Source organism: Lycium barbarum, chromosome 1, assembly GCF_019175385.1.
Source record: "Lycium barbarum isolate Lr01 chromosome 1, ASM1917538v2, whole genome shotgun sequence".
Taxonomy (NCBI): Eukaryota; Viridiplantae; Streptophyta; class Magnoliopsida; order Solanales; family Solanaceae; genus Lycium; species Lycium barbarum.
Window position 1 is genome coordinate 10090648 of NC_083337.1, and position 6200 is coordinate 10096847.

Below are 6200 nucleotides of genomic sequence, written 5' to 3' on the forward strand. Positions count from 1 at the left end.
ACTACAAGAAGCATGATCAAACACTGATATCTTCAGTTGATTGGTGATTATCCTAAAGTTCCATGGAGGAATTTGGTGTTTCAGAATGTAGCCAGGTCTAAGACTATTTTCATTATGTGGTTGCAAATTCAAAACAGGTTACTTACTGCAGATAGGCTAAGCAAATGGAATATACAATTGGATCCTACCTGTCAAATGTGTCATAGTGCCAATAATACTAGAGATCATCTTTTCTTTGAGTGTATTTTTGCCTATTCAGTATGGCAAAGACTCATATAGTGGTTGCAAGTTCAATGGCCAACAGTGCATTCTTGGCTGCTACAATACAAAATTATTCTAGAAGTTACTAAAGGAAAGACTATGCAGGCGAAAATGTTTCGACTGGTTTGCGCAGAGTTTATAGCAGCAATTCGGTGGGAAAGAAATACTAGGGTCCTTGATAAAGAGAGAAGCATGGAGAACAGATAGCTAAAGAAATTGCATGCCCTTGCAATGTTCGAGCACCTCCGGAATAATGGAGTGCTCCTGTAAGTCCGCTGATCAGCTACTATGAATCTGGGTTACCTCCCTGTCTACCTGTGGGCATAAACACAGTATCCAAAAAGAATGGACGTCAGTACGAACATTGTACTGAGTATGTAAGGCATGAATAATACTTACCTAATAAAGAAATCATGAAGCATGAGATGAAGATATAACCTGATTAACCTTTAAAAGTAAACACGCGTTATACATCTCACATATATAAACATATCACATGTACCATCGTGGTTAACCCGCGTCCGGGTAACCATCATACGCCGCCCACTAGTGGTGTCATGTCCGGCCCTCTAGGCACGGTGTAATCATATGCAGCCCGCCTTTGCGGTGACATGTCCGTCCATCTAGGCACGGTGGAATCGTATACAGCCCGTCTTCGCGGTGATATGTCCTGCCATCTAGGCACGGTGGAATCGTATGCAGCCCGCCTTCGCGGTGACATGTCCGGCCATCTAGGCACGGTGGAATCGTATGCAGCCCGCCTTTGCGGTGACATGTCCAACTATCTAGGCACGGTGGAATATCATCATCATATACTTAACATGCATTAGAACTCAAAGATAATCTATAACTATATCAGGGTGACATAAGGTCGAGAGCCCCCGGTTTCATTATGAGTAATCATAATCATCATACCTCACCTTGAAGGAACTAACATCATAAGGTGGGTCTGGCAACAATGAATGACATCAAGGAATCGTATAATGATCATTAGCTTCGTAAAATGTCATATCATATTCATAGCATGAACTTCGTGAGAATATCGTATCATAGGCTTTAGAATCTCTAGACTTAGGCTCATCATTACCATTATCGTATTCATAACATATCTCTTATTCTTTTATCTCATGAGAAGCCCTATATAACGTTGACTCATATTTTTCGGAATGTAAGAAAGTCATGGAGAGACAAAGGGAGTCATGTCATAGGAATCATGCCTTGGGAGAGAAGGGACTAGCCTTACATACCTTTGTATCTCTTCAACTCTATCGTCTAATTGCGTGCCTCTTAAGCTTGCGATTCTTCCTTCAAGGGAATTCATACTAAGATTAGATAATTGAAGACATACTTAGGCTTAAGCTAAAGCTAACGAAAATTGGGCAGCATCTCCTTTGTTTCTACAACTTCCTCCATATGCTATAACAACTCCCAACATCAATAACAACATTCATTATATCATAATCAATAACTTTGTCAAGTTCGACATTATTCAATTCCCACAATTCCTTACCAAAATGATTCATGACCATAGTTATGGCATAACATCGTATTTCTTCTCATATAATACCTCCTTAACATCATTTGTATCATTTACAACAAGATTTTACTCATAATACCTCAAGAATCATGATCCATGTCAAACTACTAATTCACGAATACCACTATTCTTATATTTGTAACCCATTTTCTACCTTTTCCATAATCCAAGTCTTTCAACCCTTCAATATTCTAAATAATATGAAATGATCATAAAACGCACCTTTGATTGTGTAGAAATGGGTTTTAGGTGGAAATGCTTCACTTGAAGAAAACCCTAGCTCCACTTCCAAAGAAATTCTTAACTTCTAGCAATCCTAAAGAGCTTCCTTGCTCTTGATTTCGTTGGATTAATGATGTTGATCTTTGATTTGCCTTGGATTTATGTAAATGGAGTGTGGGGAAGGTTCTAGAGGTGTGGAGAGGATTTTTGGGAGTATTTAGGGTTTGTTGGTGATGAAAAATGGGGAAAAAACGAAGTGGGCCAAATATATGTAACTTGGAACTTTTTCACCGACAGCAACTTACGGTGGACATACGGTTCGTATGTCATACTTACGGTCCGTATGTCTGACCGTATGTTGGCCAAAATTCTACACAACTCTCTGATGTTGTTTTACGCCTCTCAGACATGACAGACGGTCCGTATGTCACTTTTACAATCTGTATGTTGGGTCATATCTCTACACAGTCAACAAACTTTCACGAAAAGTACTTTCTTCGATTGTCTTAGCCTCGGAACCATTAGGGTACATGCTTAATGATTGTCAAAAGTTTTTCTTTAACCTGAGAGGGGTATCATAGCCTCTCTGGACTTACATTAGTTTGCTTACGACGTAATCGACGCGGAAATTCTCAAGGTGTAACACTAGAAATTCTTAGTATTTTTTCCAACCCAAAGTTTAAATCTTTTTCACTTCCATATACTGCAGACCATATGGAAAGAATAAGCAATAACAATCATGAACTTCAACCCCGAAAAAGATAATAGTTTCAAAACAACTGACATTCTAGAAGATTAAATTACTCCACAATTCTGCCAAATCTACTAATTTTCCCTTGCTTCCAAATGACAAAACAGCAAAAACAATTCTTTCACTGTTGTTTTCTTCTTCTAAATTTGTTAAATCAATAACATTGAGGAAAAACTATTTATTTTTCCCAATTTTGTTACTTAGGGACTACTGGTTGCAGATCAAAACTCGCAAGATACTTCCCACTCAAACCGGTAAGAACAAAATGAAATCAGGAAGTCTCAAGAGACATCAAAAAAGCAATGAAAGAAAAGAAAAAGAGAAAAAAAAAAAATGAGCAAAATTTTGAGCAAAAATTAAAAGATAGCTGGGAGCAAAAATTGTAGACTCCAGTTGTCTATTACGAGTTACGACTTCCGAGTAAGTGATTGGGATGAAGAATTTTCTAGACCTGCGTACTGGGTATTAGCTAAGAGGTGAGATTTACCAAAATGCCGTTATTTCTGAATTTACAAAATATGCCTTTGGACGACCAGTTGTCTCTCTCTCTCTGTCTCTCTCTCTCTCTCTCTCTCTCTCTCTCTCTCTCTCTATATATATATATATATATATATATATATATATATATATATATATATATATATATATATATATATAGAGAGAGAGAGAGAGAGAGAGAGAGAGAATTTTATGAATCCCATTTTATTACTGTGAGTTCATCAAGATGGAAAGGAAAAGTATCTAAATACGTTAGAACAATTTCATTTTCCTTAACTATAACTTGGTAGGAGAGATTCCAATGGAGATTTTAGATCTCTTGTTTAAAAGATTTTACATCAATCAACTATTCTTAGAGCGATATAACAATGCGGTAACTGTTTCGAATAGGTACCGCCAAATCTTCGAATAGGTACCGCCAAATCCTAAAATTTATGCAATAAAAAATCCGATCTCCCCCGAATCCAAACAACATATTAATGAAGAATGGAAGTTCAAGTTTCTGGTTTGAGAATTGGACAAAACTTGGTGCACTTTACTATGTGATTATAGAATCCAACTTTGATGTAGAGGTGGAAGTCCAAGAGTATGTAGCTGGAGATAGGTGGAATTTAGAGAGATTATCTGAAGTTTTACCAGAAGAAGTTGTTAATCATATCCAACAACATATCAATGTGCCTTTAGAATTAGAGGGGGATGACAAAGCGTGGTGGCAACTAACCAAGAATGGATTGTTTACAGTCAAATCTTCTTGGGACTATATGAGGCAGAGAGAGAAAAAAAGAGAAGTTTTTAATTTCATTTGGGAAAAAGGATTTCCAATAAAGATTAGTTTTTTTATGTGGAGGGCATGGCACGACAGAATTGCTACAGACGACATCCTGAAAAGGATGAATATTTCTATTTGTTCTAGATGCTGGTGTTGCAACAACCCCCAGCAAGAGACCATGTCACATTTGTTTTTGCTTCTTGTGCAGGTTTAACATGGAGGGAAGACATCTACATCAGGCTATTTTAACTTGGTGGACAGCAGATGTTAACACTAAGTTACAGGCTATATTTAGAGCAGTTCCAGCTATTATCATGTGGGAGTTATGGAAAATGAGAAATGTGGTCAAACATGGGAATAGCATCACATACAGCAGGCTAGTATATCAAGTTTTACATAACAAGCATCGGTTGTGTAAACTAAGATATCCCTGGTTATATAATATTCCTATGGAGTGGTCAGAATTGGTTCAATTATTGGGTAACTACAAACCAAAGCTCTTCTATGCTAAGGTAAAATGGTTGACACCTAATAATAGGAAACCGAAGTGCAATACTGATGGTGCAAGCAGAGGAAACCTAGGCAGAAGTTCATATGCCTTTTGTATCAGGAGTCATATGGGAGACTTAATATATGCACAGTCATAGGAGATTCACATCACAACAAACATGGAAGCAGAAATAGTGGCAATTAGACAGGCTTTATTATTTTGCAGGAACCAACAGCTAACAGATATTCACATAGAGACTGATTCAAAGGTGCTACAACAAATAATTCAGAAATAATGGAAACCTCCATGGGAGTTCATAGAGATTGTTGAAGATATTCAAAGGGATATGGTAGCATGCCAAGCACATATCAGTCACATATTCAGAGAGGGTAATCAACTAGCAGATTGTTTGGCTAATTACTCTTTGGAAAACACAGGTAGATTTGAAGCAAATCAATTTACTGATCTACCAACAGCTGCTAGGAAGATTCTTAACATGGATAAAGCTCAAATACCGTATCTAAGGATACGGTCCAGGAGAATACAAGCTTAAATGCGATACATTAATGGTGAAAACCCTAAAATTATATTAGGGTTAAATCGCAAAAGGATGACTACAAGCAACAATCAACATCAATTGGAAGAAGAATATAGGAATTACTTACTCTATGGGAGGATGGCAGATCAGAAATTTATAGGTTGTGCTCAAAATCACCATGGAAGCTCACTTCTTCCTCATCGCAACTTCAAACTTGTTGATGCAGCTCTGGGATATTGGATTCAGGATAGAGGCGATGGATAAGATGGACTTGAAGAATCGATCAACTTCTTGGAGAGGGAGCTGGATTTGGGGATTTTTTGGAGTTGAATCTTCTAGGTTCACATTTTGTTGCCTTTATTCCCCTTGTTCTGTTTTTGTTGTCTTTATTTGAACCCCTGAGTGTTTTATTTCCAAATAAATAAAAGATCCACTAAGCTTGCTTAGTGGTATTAATTTTTTTTTTTTAGAAAAAACAACAACATATTAATGCGGTAAAATTGAAAATGCAAAATATTCTTTCATATTTCCCCTATTTCACTAAAAACACGGAGACATTTTGCATTATAGCAAACAAAAAGGGGAAATATGAAAGAATCCTACGCGAGATTTACCTCATCTGCTTATATTCAAGAATCAAAATGGAATTATATGAAAAAGAAAAATCTATTCAAGATTTGGTCTATTGGGATCGAAATAATCAGGGCGTCATGCGGAAGCTATCAATTGCAAAACTTGAACGGCGATAAATCAGAAGATAATGGAAATATACTAAAAGACATAATATTGGTTTGGTCTATTGACTTAAATATCAAAAGCTAATATAAAAAAAGACATAAAAACTATGGAGAGAATAATCTCCCCATAAACAAGACTCTTTAGTGACTACATTGGGGATGCTATTGTGCTGGGTTGTAAAAGAAGATTCTTCAATTTATAGAGATCCTAATTCTTTTCCTTGAAGAAAAGGACTGCCCAAATATGAAAGAGAATTATATTTTTCTTTCAGGAAAAGTAAACCGACTATGGTTATACTTTGGCTTTCCTTCTAGAGAAAAGTTAAAATATGGTAATAAAATCAAAGTCAAACCCTAACAAGTTCTTTATCTCATCATGCCTTTTATTCCTTCAAAT

The 6200-nt window shown here is 36.6% G+C and overlaps 1 long non-coding RNA gene across 1 annotated transcript; it reads right to left on the reverse strand.

The window, feature by feature from the left end:
- Nucleotides 1-229: 229 nt before the first annotated feature.
- On the reverse strand, nucleotides 230-5426 carry LOC132627331 (uncharacterized). The gene is made up of 2 exons (XR_009577841.1): nucleotides 5194-5426; nucleotides 230-576 (listed from the first exon to the last, which is right to left on the reverse strand). It is a non-coding gene; the product is annotated as an uncharacterized LOC132627331 (long non-coding RNA).
- Nucleotides 5427-6200: the final 774 nt, after the last annotated feature.